A 15,606-nucleotide genomic window follows, 5' to 3' on the forward strand; every position below is an offset into this window, starting at 1 on the left:
CGTTGCAGGTGGATTCTTTATCACCGAGCCACCCAGGAAGCCCCTGCAAGGGCACACAGGCTGTTCGTTTCTTCTAGCTGTGTATGCCGTCCCTGGGAGGCTTTCAGCTATGCATCTCCTAAATCTAGCACATTTTGTCCCTATGGTTTTTAGTTTGTTTTCAACATTTTTCTCATTTGGTATCAAACACTTGGATCCTAAAATATGTACTAAATCATGTATTACTCAGACCTCATTATTTGTTCACTTTGATGAATAAATCTTACTGAACAGTTACATCAGAAAAAACGTCTAAAGGGCAAAGGGCGACCCCTGCTAATTTGCATTCCTCTGAGATTTGTGTGTTTGGTGACTGAGGGCTTTGGCAACTGCCTCTTCAGAGCTCGCAGAGCCTGCCAAGTTTCACCTCGTGCCTCATGATTTGTTTCGGTGGCTCAGGTGAAACCAGCGGCATTTGTTTTAGAGTGCTTCTCTCCGGGAGTTGTTTGCCCAGGCTGATGGGGCTTCATTACTAATTCAATAATGTGGTGACGCCTGAGCCTGTGGTTTGCTGTGGGGTCAGGCGCTGTGCCACGTAGCCCGTAGGCACCCGGGAGCCGCTGTCTCCATAAGGTAACAACGGGAGGTGGAAACGCTCCTTCGAGAGACACTCTGTTCATCTGGTCAGAGTGCCTCTCAGAGAACAAAGCCCGGCCCCTTGTAGGAGAGCAAAAGCCACCAGCCGCCTCTTTCTAGGTAGCTTTTCAAGCTTATCATTATGAAGTACAAACAGTCAACTTCCTTGGGACCAAGTGCAGCCTTTGCTATACAGGGCTCGAAGAATCTTTCACCCTGTGGGCTTAATATTAATAAAAGCCAAGGGTGCTTTCCTTTGCAGGTGAGGAAAGGCAGGAAGGGGGAGCAAGCAAGATGTATTTGCTTGGGGTGGGGGTTACCAGGGCTGAGGGACTGGTGGGTGTGGAAAGTTCACTGTAGATTAGGTTTTCGCTTTTGCTATTGGCTAACACTATTTCTTACCCCCACCTGGTACTGACACATATTAATGGACATTTTCAGATAAAGTCACACTTGAAAGCACCTGCAATTAAAGGTATCTGCAAGCCCAGAGCTTGAGAAACCCGAAATGCTTAAAACAACATTGTTATTATTAGCCAGTCAAGACCACGTTCTCTGTATTTAAGCCTGACCAAATCTTCTTTCTGTACCTTCTGTTACAGTTTCCTCTTTCCTCTTCATCCAGAGGGGATACAGAATTTCTAGTGGGTTCTCAGAACTACTAATGGAATTTACTTCTGTGGTACACATATGGTATTTTTGTGTTAACAGATTTCACTTTATATTCAGCTTTTAAAAACATTTTTATGTAGCTGATATTTATATTCTTATCATTCGCCCTCTAGTAAGGTTTTGTTCTTCTGTAATCATTTTCTCATTTGTAATTCAGTCAGTAAGTGGATGTCCATAAAGCCTTCACTCTGCTGGGTTTGTTTTGGTTTCAGGTACCTCTGATTTATCAAGGTCATTCTGGATCCTTATCAAGCTTAGACTTCCTCAGAGGATATGAAGGCATTGACTAATAGCCTGTGAGTCAGTTGGCTTCCCAGCATATATTTCTTGGAGGATGGAAGTTTAGAAATAAATCCCATTTGCTTAACAGAGGTACCCCAAGCCTCTTTCTAATCCCATCCAGGGTAGCTGTCACACTTCCCATCTTGGTCCCACTTAAAAGCACATTTTTCATGTTATTGCTAACATATCTAATTATGCAAAATTTAGAAAGATTCTTTGGCATATTCTCTGTGTTGCTAGGAATTAGAAAATTCAGTCTAAGCTTTATAACAGTCTGTACTATCCCATTAAACAAACCATGCTCAAATTCTGTTCTCTTAGTTGTACAAAGAGCTTCTTTGTTACGACAGGGATGGGGTCCCTTGGAAGACTGTAACCCAGCTGCAGAGGCTGTAGGGCTCAGTGTGACTGCAGAATACTGCTTCAATCAGCAGTGATCTTGCTGAATTTTTACAGCAATGAAGGAACCAGATTAAGAAGGATTTCTATATGGGAAACAAGGGATACGTGGCTTACTACCAGGATATAGGAAAGCAGTAAATGTAGGGAAACAACAAACTTCTCTGAAAGTACAGAATGTTTCTAATACTCTCTACCAGAGTAGCCTCTTCATAACAGTAATCAGTATCACTTTAGTCTAGAACTTAATAACTTCAGTTTTAACTTTGTCTCCCATCAAGTAATCTTACCTTAAATCTCTTTTTGTTCTAAACACTTGTTTTATTTTATTTTTAAAAACTTTTTATCTTAAAAACAAATAACTTCAAACTTACAGAAAAGTGCAAAGAATAAAAGGAATACCCTTTACCTAAGATTCACTAGGTGTTAGTATTTTGCCACATCTGTCTTAGCTTTTGATAGATTGATGGATAGATGTGTACATAGGTTTACATAAATCTAGTCGTCATCTATTTTCTTTAGTTTTTATTTTTAGTTTTTATTTTTTTATTTGGCTGTGCTGGGTCTTAGTTGCAGCATGTAGGATCTAGTTCCTTGACCAGGGTTCGAACCTGGGCCCCCTGCATTGGGAGCTCAGAGTCTTAGCCACTGGACCACTAGGGAAGTTCCAATTTTTATTTTTAATTAGAGAATAATTGCTTTACAATGTAAGGTTGGTTTCCGCCATACAACAATGTTAATCAGCCATGAGTATACATATGTCCCTATCTATTCTTATAAGTGGTAAATTGTACCATGAACATGCATGCATAAGATGGATACTTAAAAAAAAGACAAATATATTAACTATTATGCATTATTATTCTTTCTGCTGAACCATTTGAAAGTACGTTGCAGAGTCCATGGCCCTTTACCCTAAATACTTCAACATATGTTTCCTAAGAACAAAGACATCTATTTTTAAAAATCATACTATAATACAGAATGGGAATGACACTATTAAATATCACAGAGCCCATTCTCAAATGAATGAATTGTCTCCAGAGCAGACTTCATGGAATCTTTCTTCCTGACCTAGTGCCCAATCCAGGATCATACGCGGTTTTCAGTCAGTCTCCTAAGGCTCCTTGTATCTGCATCAGCTCCTCAGGCCTTTTATTTTCATTTTTAAAGACACTTATTGTTTTCTTTCTAATTTTACAAGCAATATATGTTCGTTGCAGACAACAGTTCCTCACCATTTCTTTTTCTTTAATGATACTTGCTATTTTAGAGATAAAAGTAATAGTAATTTTGACAGGCACTTTTGCTGACAACATTTTAAAAGGGGAATGTGATTTATATGATTTTAGATTTTGTTTTAGAAAATCACTCTTCATATTGTAGTGTGGCAGTATACACATTTATACTGAAAAAAATTTTCAAAATTAGACACGTGGATTTTTACCCACATTCTTCATAATAAAAACCAAAACAATTGGCAGTGAATTACTGGTTTCCCTTTATAAAGGATAACTTATTAACTATTAATTAGGTACCAAATTTAATTATGTTTAAATATATAAAAATTTAAAAAATACTTTTCACAGACATTTTGTTTAAAATTCTACACTAAGACAACAAATCTCAATAGAGAAAATAGGCAAGACCTATGAACAGGAAATTAATGGAAGAGATGACTCAAAAGACCACTGGACATGAAGAGAAGTTCGATTTCACAAGTAACTAAAGTAATGCACATTAAGACAATAATAAGTGACTACTTTGTACCTATTATATTGGCAACATTTTGAAAGCCATATAATGCCAAGGGTCTCTACTCTAGCTGGCATTTAGGGCAGGCCAGGTATACAGTTACTAGCAACTTATGATGTATCTCATCTGGCTCAGAAAGATGAGCTGGGAAAATCCTATTTGTTTCTTGGGACTCTGTATTTAGCAATGAGCAAGTTAGAAAGGAGAATAAAAGTCAGATGAGGCAGGGCAGAGCCAGAGGGCCAGAATGATGCGTCCGGCAGTCAGAGCGATGAGAGGAGAGACCTGGGGCAGGTGGTGAAGCCTGATTCTGCAAAGAACACAGCACCCCACCACCCACCTCCCTATCCCCTGCTGCACAGAGTGATTTATAACAACTAACAGAGGGGCCATGATGGACACCATGGGAGCAGAATGATTCATCCCAGTTCCTGCCAGCTTCCCAGCTCCTCATCCTGTGCAGCTTTGGGTATTCTCTAGCTCTCTCCTTCCGTGGAGTATAGTGGGGGTGTACTGGGGCAAGAAGACAAGACAAAAGAAGACCTTGATAATTTAAAAGGAAAATGACTTCAAAGATGCTTAAACTTAGCCAAACAATCAATCACATGTGAAGGGAGAATAAAGACATTCTTGAACAGGTAGTGAGAATCCACCCTAAAATACCAGATGAATTCAGGATGTTTCTTGATAATTTTTTTTAATGCCAACATTTAATCAAAATAACTTAAATTTTTCTGAAGTCATACTAAGTCAGTAATGCCTGGTATCGAAAAGATGAATGAAAACCCAGACTTTACACTAGCCAGTCTTTCAACATCTGTTCAGACACTGTTCTAGGCTGTCACTAAAAGTATATTGAAAAATTAGAATATTTTAAGTATGATAAATAAGACGTGGACCAGGTTGGCCTCCGGGTGTTGAAGGAGCAGTATGAGTCAGACAGGAAAGGAAAACAAACTGTGGAAAATTCTGAAAGAGATGGGAATACCAGACCACCTGACCTGTCTCTTGAGAAACCTGTATGCAGCTCAGGAAGCAACAGTTAGAACTGGACATGGAACAACAGACTGGTTCCAAATTGGGTAAGGAGTATGTCAAGGCTGTATATTGTCACCCTGCTTATTTAACTTCTATGCAGAGTACATCATGAGAAACGCTTGGCTGGATGAAGCACAAGCTGGATTCAAGACTGCCAAGAGAAATATCAATAACCTCAGATATGCAGACGACACCACCCTTATGGCAGAAAGTGAAAAAGAACTAAAGAGTCTCTTGAAACTGAAAGAGCAGGGTGAAAAAGTTGGCTTAAAGCTCAACATTCAGAAAACTAAGATCATGGGATCCAGTCCCATCACTTCATGGCAAATAGATGGGGAAACAGTGGAAACAGTGGCAGACATTATTTTGGGGGGCTCCAAAATCACTGTAGATGGTGATTGCAGCCATGAAATTAAGACACTTACCCCTTGGAAGGAAAGTTATGACCAGCCTAGACAGCATATTAAAAAGCAGAGACATTACGTTGCCAACAAAGATCCATCTAGTCAAGGCTATGGTTTTTCCAGTAGTCATGTATGGATATGAGAGTCGTACTATAAAGAAAGCTGAGTGCTGAAGAACTGATGCTTTTAAACTGTGGTGTTGGAAAAGACTTTAGAGAGTCCCTTGGACTGCAAAGAGACCCAACCAGTCCATTTTAAAGGAGATCAGTCCTGAATGTTCATTGGAAGGACTGATGTTGAAGCTGAGACTCCAATACTTTGCCCACCTAATGCGAAGAACTGACTCATTTGAAAAGACCCTGATGCTGGGAAAGATTGAAGGTGGGAGGAGAAGGGGACGACAGAGGATGAGATGGTTGGATGGCATCACAAACTCAATGGACATGAGTTTGAATGAACTCCAGGAGTTTGTGATGGACACGGAGGCCTGGTATGCTGCAGTCCATGGGGTTGCAAAGATTCGGACATGACTGAGCGACTGAACTGAACTGACTGAAGTATGATAAATAAGACGTGGACCAGGTTGGCCTCAGAGTGTTGATGGAGCAGTAGAAGAGTCAGGCAAGAAAGGGAAACTGCTAATAACCTAGAGCACATGACAAGGATGTGACAGTAGAGGCAGATTCCAGGTACAGTGGGGGCACAGAGAAGACCACTGCAAATCCAGGACCGTCTTTAGGGAGGGGGTCTATTTGAGCAAGGTGCGGAAAGATACAGTAGAAAGCAGACTGGGATGCAGGCGGAAGATGCTGGGGGGATGGACTTGATGGAGAAGCTTTTGGAACACCTGCAAGGCCAGGAAGCAAGAAATGGGATGTCATTCAAAAATGCTGAAACGTGGGGACGAACAGAACCTGAGGCTGAAGTGGAAGGCAGAGGCAAGTTCAGGAGTAGAACACTCAAAACAACTTAAGGGAAAGTAACTCAGATCAGAGCAGGCTGAAAACAATGTGAAGTAGGAACAACCCACCGACTTTTCTTCAGCAGATGTGATAACTTGAGCAGGCTCAAACCGACCGAACGGGAATATGCTTGGAGACAGAATGAAAATGGGACCCCCAAATCTGCATGCACAGGACTCTTATGCACAGTAAAGTTGGCAATTACTTCTGAAGCAGGAATCCTAAAGTGGGAAGGGAAAAAATGTATTACAATACTTACAAAACGGTAAACCGATGACTACCAGCAAATGAAGGAAGTATCTATGCTTATAAGTGCAAAGTATTAATACAACGATTCCAATCAAGTTGCTAGAAACAAACAAACAAACAAAAAACAGGATGGTGTCTTGAAAGTATGTCAAATAGAATATGACTGGTGACAGTATTGAAGGGTGGGGATTTTGCAGAGAGTATAAATGGTTAATGGTGTGGATTACGGGAACTTCCCGGGAAGAGGTGAAATTTTAAGGAAGTGTGGGATGAGATCCATCTAACTGAGGAAGTAAAACTATTCCTGCTTCGAAGGTAGTTTTAAAGCAAAGGAGTCTTAACTTGGTCTTGATTTTCTAATGTATTTTAATACTACAAATAAATCATACGTTAGTTAAAGAGTCCTTTTCCACAGTAGGAGACAATAGGAATTTTTAGAATTTTATTTTAAAGTTTGTAGTACCGAAAAGTGTATTAAAGTAATTAAATACATGGAGTCCATAAGTAACACTTCATTAAAATATCCTAACTGGTTTGGTTATTTTAGCCACATATAATGAGTCAAAGGGCTCTGTTTCAGCTGAGGGGCTAAAAGATTATCATTGAAAAACAGAAAGTACTGATATAATTGCCCATATTTGCCAGTCTCCTTGAGGCTATGAGGAAGGTAGGCCCCGTTTTGACAATGGTTTCAATTACCGTTGCTACGGTGATTTGCATGTTATTAACCTGGAAAGACACAAATCTATGTATTGAGAAGGGCTTCCCTGGCTCAATTTCACATGGCTCAGATAACAGAAGTTCCTCCTGAAAGCTGAAAACTCAAGAGCACTTGTACGATGGGTGAAATATTGAGAATGATCACAGAAGCTACCCTCCTCCCAAAATGATGAGTTCGATGAAAAGAAATTAACAAGCTGTGTCGGGGCGCCGCACGTGATCAGCCGTGCTTGCTAAGTCTGTCTGTTGGTTGTTGCTATGGCTACGAAAAGCCAGTGGAACCCAATGAGCTGTCTGCAAGCAGTTGCTGGGAAGACCAGCCATTTTACTTATGGAAAACAGGGTGGCATATTCTGCCGAGCTTTACCCTGGAAGGAGCATTTTTTAAAAAAATCTATTTGAGGGACGAGAGAAGCGGTGGGCATGTTGGTATACAATTAGCACAGCCAGGCATGCCTGCCAGCTGCCGTTTGGACAAGCTGCTGACTGCTTTTCCTAGTAGCTGATCTGAGAACGTGGAATGCAAGGAGATAACGCTGCCTATCTGCTATCACACAGCAGGAAAGGTTTTTGTCTTGGGAAGGCTCGCCTGGCCTGCAGTGTTATCTCGGCAGCTCTCTAGCTGCTTACTCTGAAAACTACTGACCCCGCAGGAGGTGTTTCCGGCTGCAAACACCGGTCCGCTGCGTGGCTGTTGCGTATGAGTGGCAGGTCTGAAGAAGCAGGTGCGTGCTCCGATGGGCACTGGACTGTAACGCGGGCGGACGCGCTCGGGTTTACCTGCTTCCTGTTAACAGATTGTTGGCTCAGAGAGCATCTGCCTGCACACTGAGGCCGAGGCTGAGAAGGAGGGTCCCCGTGTAGCCACTTGACTGACAGAGGTAAGCCTTTTTGTCCTTTCTCCAGCACAGCATAACAATAACTCTGGGCAAAACTTCACCTAGACGTTTACATTCATTGTTGGTTCTTTGGCTTTACCAAGGCAACACACACACACACACACACACACACACACAATAATGTCAGAGACAGAAGTTTTTTCAGTAAGTTCAGGTTCTAGAAATCATAGCGATTTAAAAAAAAATTCCTAATATATATGCCTTGGGGTTTCAGATAAAAATTTGCTGTTCTAACACACCATGATGGCTTGTCCTTTTGGACAGCCTTCGTAATCAACAACCTTTCTCCTTTAGAAACAATGGAGGCTTTTATAACCTGCACTTTGACATACATTAAGACAATTACATTGAAAATCAGGGCTGGAAAACTGTGAAGCATTTATTTTTAAGCCTGTGAAATGATGTATTTAACTCTTAACACACCTCTATATACATTTACATTAAGGAAGTCTGTTCCCTATGTAGGTCATAACAGCCAGTGGATCATGTCCCCTGCTTACTCTGAGCAGACTCTTGGCGTACTGTTTGATTTAGTTGGGGGTAGTTGCAAAGCAAATAGTGTAGGTATTGGAAGCTGCTCACACGTCCTCCCTGAGTATCATGCACGCCACGCCAGCCCAGAGCACAACACCCTCATTGTGTGCCTTAGCTTGGAATCCAGGCAAAGAAAGGAAGTGAATCGCTGCATTGAGTTCAAGCACAGCATTACTATGTGACAGTAAAACTTCTTTTATTGGACAACTTTTCTCACAAGCAGATAGGTTTCAGAGAGAGAGTGAAACCTAAAACACAACACTCCTCTGACAGATGTACTAATATTTGCAGTGGATGTTTGCTATCCATTGCTACATGATAATAGCACAGATTTTGAACTGCAGTAGGAATTGCTCCTTACCGAGTATAATCTCTTAGGAACAAAGCTGCTACTGTGGGTTGAAATTGGTCAGTCAAATTGAAATTCCTGGTAAGGAAATGATCAAATAATGATTAAATTCTATTTCAGCAACACTTCAGTTTTAGGTAAATCACTTCTGTTGTTGGTGTATCGGAAAATGTCGGATCATTTACAATGCTATAGAAAATATTTAAGGAAAAATATTGTGTTGAAAATGTTGAATAAAAACCTGTAAATGCTAAAGATGAAATCTACCATGAAGTGTAAAATAAATAGGATCTGAGATCTACTTCTAAGAAATATATCTTTATTTGCTATCCTTTTACCCAACATGTGAATGACATAGGATACACCGTTTAAGTATGATAATATAATTTTCATAGTTATGTATGAGTGTACATCACCTGTTTCACAAATATTGCAATGTCATTATGCCCTCAGATAAGAGAGTTATAGAGCACAAGGAGAATAGTTTAGAAACTTCTGTTCTAAATGTCACCAATAATCAAGAAACAGAAATATTCAAAAAAATTCAAGATATAAGCAATCTCAGTCCAGAAAATCATCCCCAAACATTTAACGATAAGAGCTCTAACTAGGAATATTGTTTGTTTGTGTGTGTGAGACAATGTATAGGCTATAATAGTGAGGCGATAGCGTTGTACTTCACTTACGTTTAACTTTCAAAGCAAAGTTGAACTAACAGACTCAGTTTTGAGTCCAATTTTATCAATAACATCAGCCAAGAAAGTGAGTCTGCTATAGCAAAAAGAAAGGTGGGGGAAGTCCTTCATCAACTTAATTCTTGTTGAAGCTTTGCATGGCAAAAGGAATTTTTAGAATTAACACAGTGAAAAGCGCTGCAGCAAGAGAGGATCTTGTATTAGATTTTCTTGGGGGAGTTTTTAGAAGAACCAGGTGTGACATACCGAAGGTTGTCTGCTATTGCCTTTGCGTGGCACCATATGTGATGGGAGTCAGACTCTGGGAAGAGGGACGCACAGACTTTATACCTGTGCTTTCTTCCCCTACGTTAATAACCTTTGAGGTGATGTGCTCTGAAAGATTAGCAGTCTCCGTCCGCTACTGCACAGCACATCTTCATAGTTATGAACGCAACAATTTTGAGAAGCAGACTCAGAGATGTAAATCCCTATCTTTCAAGACTCTGCAGCTTTGACTGTTTTCTGCTACTTCTCAAGTCACCCGCTAGCAATAGCAAATACTTTGTAATTTCCCAAATGCACTATACCAAACTTCGGCAAAGCCCATCTCCTCTGTACAAATTTTTTCTTTAAATCACCCCCACAGCGGCAGCCACCTGCCAGGCACCCTTCAAAATCCAGCTAGAATGTCTCCCCTGACACTTCCTCACCTTCTGCTTCAGCTCCAGCCGATCTTATGTCCGTAGTGCTGCCCACTACACCAAATTGCACTTGGCTCTGCTCAAGGGCTTCCAGAGTATTACTGACCTCTGAACGTACTTGGTCGAGTGTCTAGAACTTGGCATTCTGACATTGTACTGGTAACCTCGACTTCACTGTTTTCCTGTTAGTTACCATAAATATGGGCTTAATCTTGAAATGGAAGTCCTATTATCGATTATACTGCATTTGATCAGAGAAACTCAAAACATCTAAAAACAGCAATGAGCCTTTAATTTCCCTGCTTTCAAACTGTAGCTTCAAGATCACAATTTAATAGAAGGAATACATGTCCTGTAATACATCTGAATTTTCTCAAGGAAAATTTTACAATATGTAAGTTTTAAATAAAACCAACTTAAAAGCTTTAATATCTAGAAGATACTGTTTTTCTACTTGTAGCTATTACAGAATTTGCAGGGGGAAATGAGCACATTAAATATCCCTATTAGAAATATGCTCTAAAATCAGGTCACTTAAAATTAATGTTGAATTGATGATGATTAGTAGTTGATTATAAAAATGTTAGTTATGGAATTGTTTTCCATAAAAGTCAGAGGAAAGTAGAGGCCATGAACTGGGAAGAAACCAAAGGATTAATGCCTACAATACCAGAATTTCTTTTGATTTTCCATGTAAACCTGAAAGGTTACAGATAATAACTAGTTACATTACACTTTTCCGTAACTTGAGTTCCTGGGTGATGGAGAGAATTGTTACACTCTTGTATAGGTATGCATTTGGTTATAGAGACGTCCCACTCTTTTTTCTATATTAGATGGCATGATTGTTATTTTTTAAAGCCTAAATTTTACAGACTTTTTATGGAAAATTTATCACCATGTTGTAATAAAAATAAAAATGCATCAAAAGTTACATTAAGAATGAATAAATATATAATCCCTCATCTCTAAGATACTCACCTAAAAAGCAAATGTTGGAATTAATATGAATTCTTGTACATAAAGTAGCAAAGATTAGGGAACTTAAAATATCTAAATGTTTGTAATTACTAAGCCAAATATTTAGGAAACCACCTAAATTCATATTTCATATTTTTACACTATTTTCCAGCATTGAACTTTATAATCAACATAAGATATATAGTAACTCTTAAGTATCTTGCTGTCCTTTAAAGGCTTATTTTTACTATCTTCTAGCTGTTATTAATGTATAGCATGCTAATTAAAAAATAGTTAAAGTTGAAATTGGTTCTAGTAGTCTTAAAGACTAACCATGCTTAATCAATTACTTTATATTGTATATAGTAATTAGATTTCAGGAAACATGATTCCATAGTATTTCTGTATCATTTTTAAGATTTTCTTATTTAAATAACTAAGTTGAATATCAACATACTTATATGTATGTATGACATATAAGTATGTTGACATTCAAATGAAATGAAGGTGCTCCTTGCATTTTATAATGAAGTAATGTAATATATAATTGTATTAGATAATTTTCTAAAAGTTCCTCAAATAATTTAATAATAGATGTCTGTTAAATTCTAACTTGTTATTGCAAAGAATTATATGGAGATTTTCAAGATCCCTTTATCTACATTTCTGAGAAAGTTAAGACATACATTTAGCTATTAGGGAACACTTCTATAATTAATTGAGTTCTAAATATTGATGAGTTCTAAATATTGATGGATAAGAATCCTCATTCCAGATTAAGCTCATTTAAGATGATCTTATTTGATATATGACAGAGAATCATCAAAAAGAGAGTTTTATTTTGAGTTTCAACAACATGATATATCTGTATGGAACTGTATTATACTTTACCCTAGTCTTCAAAACAGAAGTTTTGTCAACCAAGAGTTTAGTCAAAAATACAGTGGTTTCTTCTTCCCCATACAGGTCTGGTATGATATAGATCCAGGATTAATTTCGCACCTTTGAAAAGCATTATTTGAGCCAAAATCCAGAAATCTTTCACTTTTCCTAACTCTAAGCAAAAGTCTCACTTTCAAAGAAAAATTTCCTACCTCAAAAAAAAAAAAATCTAGCCATACTCTCACTATATTTCCTAATTTTTTCTATCCATGTTAGAATTTAAGAAATTTTTATTTTTAATAAGAACATTATTTTAAAGTTTTAGTTATATTTTGGGTTTTTAATGTGCACTGTTGCTTACTTTTAAAATTTTTGACTTTTTCAGTAACCTAGACATTCAATTCTTCTAACTTTCCTTTGAGATGTCTTCTCAACAGCTGGTGTAAATTACACGCCAAAAAGACTTTCTTATAATGAATCCTATCCTCTGCTTTAAGTAGGAAAGTTAATCCAACCAATTAGAAATACTTCTTTTTGGATGTCCTTTCCTGATCAATTTTTCAGGAATGGCTGAATGTGAGGGGCAGAATAAACCTCTCAAGCTCCAAGCCTTCTGACCTTCTACTGAATTTGGTATCTTCTAGAGACAAATGTGGCTTTAAGGATCAGCCAAAAGGAATCCAAACAAACTGTACCAAAAATAGGTTTCTAATCAAGAGCACTTGTTACAAAAATCCCTGAGTCCAGGCAGGGAATAGTATAAAGAATGGAAATTTTTTTAATGTATCTACACAAATATATGCAAATGAGACATTCTAAGGAAACACTGGCCAAGTTGCAGAAAATGTATTAGTATAAACGTTCATTCTATCTGCCTCTATAAAGTCGCTGTCGCTACTTGTAGTCGGAGGTAGTTATCTTCTTCGGAAACATTTAGTCCTGTGCGGAGGTGGCGGATCGAAAGAAACTTGCTTAAGCTTTTGACTAAGTTGAGGTCTCATCCTCCACCTGTGGACACATCAGCTACTTCTGCCTCTTTGGATTCTTTTGCGATCAGATCTTAATGTTTAATAAGGTTTTCCTTCGCTTTATACGTTAACCAAAAAAAATTAAGAAAGCAACGCTTGGTTGTTTGCAAGAGAGCTTTTTCACAGATTATCAAGATGCCTTCACACATCAAAAGATTTCAAATTTCTGCGCTACAGTTAACAAAGGGAAAGAGATTAGATAACAGTTTCAGCTGTTCTTGTGTTAACCATGTCATCTGGTGAACTGTCCGAGCACTTTCTGAAACAAGCACACGTAATCTGTCAGGTATATAATTGCAGTAGAATAAATACTATTGTATCCTGTGGGGATAAATAACTTGAAAGAACTTGCCTCAGTATCCAGATGTGGAGATGTATAAATCAATAGCATAGCATTACTAGTAGTGAAGATAAAAATTTTATAACTTAATTGTTCTGGAACAGAGTGAATAGACTTGTATTGGCTGATAGACCTCAAGCACCGGCTTGAACCAGTTTAGGTAAAGGAAGATGCTGACTGTAGCAAGAACAGGAAAAGGTACAGATTGCTTGCACAGAATTAAAGTTCCAGGGACAACTCAGCTTGCTTTGCAAGGGCAGCTGGAAACTTGTAGGCACGTAGCAAACAAGTCAATTTATTAAATATTCAGTCAGTATTTGTGGACTGAATGAATGGATCACCGTTTTTCCCTTGATGTTGTGCTAATGGCAAACGTTGATCAGAAGATGTTGCTTCAATTTAAAGATTAAAAGGTCACTGACAAGATTTTCTGAGGTTTTTCTTTTTTTTTTGGAAATCATGAAACTTGAGAAAGAAAAAAAGATGGAAAAATTTTTAAATGCTATTATTTTAAAAAATAAAATATAGTCTTTCTGATGAGAAGACTCATATATTTTAACAATGATATAGAGCAGAAATATAACCAGAAGCTTGGATAAAACTCAAAGGGCACACATCATTTACTGAATAATTCAAATTGATTTCCACTCTTTTAACTTTCTTAAAATCTCTGGTTACCATCACATTCATCAAAATATGATCAACACTAAAGAGTAAAAGTATCTTACGCTTCTTAGGGCAAGATAAAAATGTTAAAACCTAGAGTTACAAAAATTAAAAGGTTTATTTTAAGGCTTTATAATATAGTTAAACAGAGAATTCAAGACAGAAAAAGGCATCCATCTGGGAGATTTTTTCAAGTTAAAAACCATAGGAACTGGGAGACCTTCCACGGCCAAAGAAAATTGCTCTGTTTAAACTCAAGAAAACAATGAAAACTGAATAACATGATTTCAATAAACTGCAGAAAAAATTGCTCAGTTTTTTCAATCCAAAAGATACTACTACTAATAAAAAGTTACATGGACTTTACTCTATGCTAGCTGCTATCTGAAGAGCTTTACATATATTAGCTTTTTGTTGTTGTTGTTGTCACCATACAAAGATTTTACATAGTTACTGACTGTATTTCCCACTCTGTACACTTCATGCCCATGACTCATTTATTTTGCAAGTTTGTACCACTTAGTTTCGCTCACTTGTTTTTTGCCTCCCCTCAGCTCCTCCCTCTGGCAGCCACCTATTGGTTCTGTTATCTATGATGTCTGTTTCTGCTTTGTGAAGTTTACTCATTTGTTTTTTTAGATTCCACATAAAAGTGAAGTCATATAGTATTAGTCTTTCTGTGTCTGATTTATTTCACTTAGACCTTCTAGGCCCGTTCATAGGTGTCACAAATGGTAACATTCAATTCTTTCTTAGGGCTGAGTAATATTCCATATATTACTTTGTGTGTGTGTATGTACATATATATGTACACACATTCCACATTTTTATCCATTCATCTTGTGATGGACATTTAGATTGCTACTGTATCTGGCTACTGTGTGTGGAGTTTACTCTGTGCTAGAGAGGGCAATGGAACCCCACTCCAGTACTCTTGCCTGGCAAATCCCATGGACAGAGGAGCCTGGTGGTCTGCAGTCCATGGGGTCGCTAAGAGTTGGACACGACTGAGCAACTTCACTTTCACTTTTCACTTTCATGCATTGGAGAAGGAAATGGCAACCCACTCCAGTGTTCTTGCCTGGAGAATCCCAGGGACGGGGGAGCCTAGTAGGCTGCCGTCTATGGGGTCGCACAGAGTCGGACATGACTGAAGTGACTTAGCAGCAGCAGCAGCAGCTACTACCCCAAGAACTTTACACATATTAACTTTTAATGAAGGATCTGAGAATTCATGAAGCTTTTAAGCATATTTTAACTGGAATTTTCCATAATGGGATCTTAAATTAGTCCCCAGAGAGGGACGGAATGAATAGCACATTTAGTTGCTCCTTCTAAGATGCTCTCATATCAGTTTGTAAATTATATTATTTTTATCTAATTTTCCCTATATGTGTTTTCCCTATAAGTGTCTCATCTTTCCATATGAAAGTGAATTCCATGAGGGAGTGATGGTGTTTTATGTCCATTTTAC

At 38.2% G+C, this 15,606-nt stretch overlaps 1 protein-coding gene across 2 annotated transcripts in view; it reads left to right on the top strand.

Moving 5' to 3' along the window:
• Positions 1-7,912: 7,912 nt before the first annotated feature.
• The window catches only part of SORBS2 (sorbin and SH3 domain containing 2), a 212,567-nt gene continuing 204,873 nt past the window's right edge, over positions 7,913-15,606 (top strand). For both annotated transcript variants that reach the window (XM_068970137.1, XM_068970143.1), the window contains exon 1: positions 7,913-7,977. The gene's annotated coding sequence lies outside the window, so the exon portion shown is untranslated. The remainder of the gene's footprint in view (positions 7,978-15,606) is intronic.

Source organism: Capricornis sumatraensis, chromosome 4, assembly GCF_032405125.1.
Source record: "Capricornis sumatraensis isolate serow.1 chromosome 4, serow.2, whole genome shotgun sequence".
In the NCBI taxonomy this organism is placed as follows: Eukaryota; Metazoa; Chordata; class Mammalia; order Artiodactyla; family Bovidae; genus Capricornis; species Capricornis sumatraensis.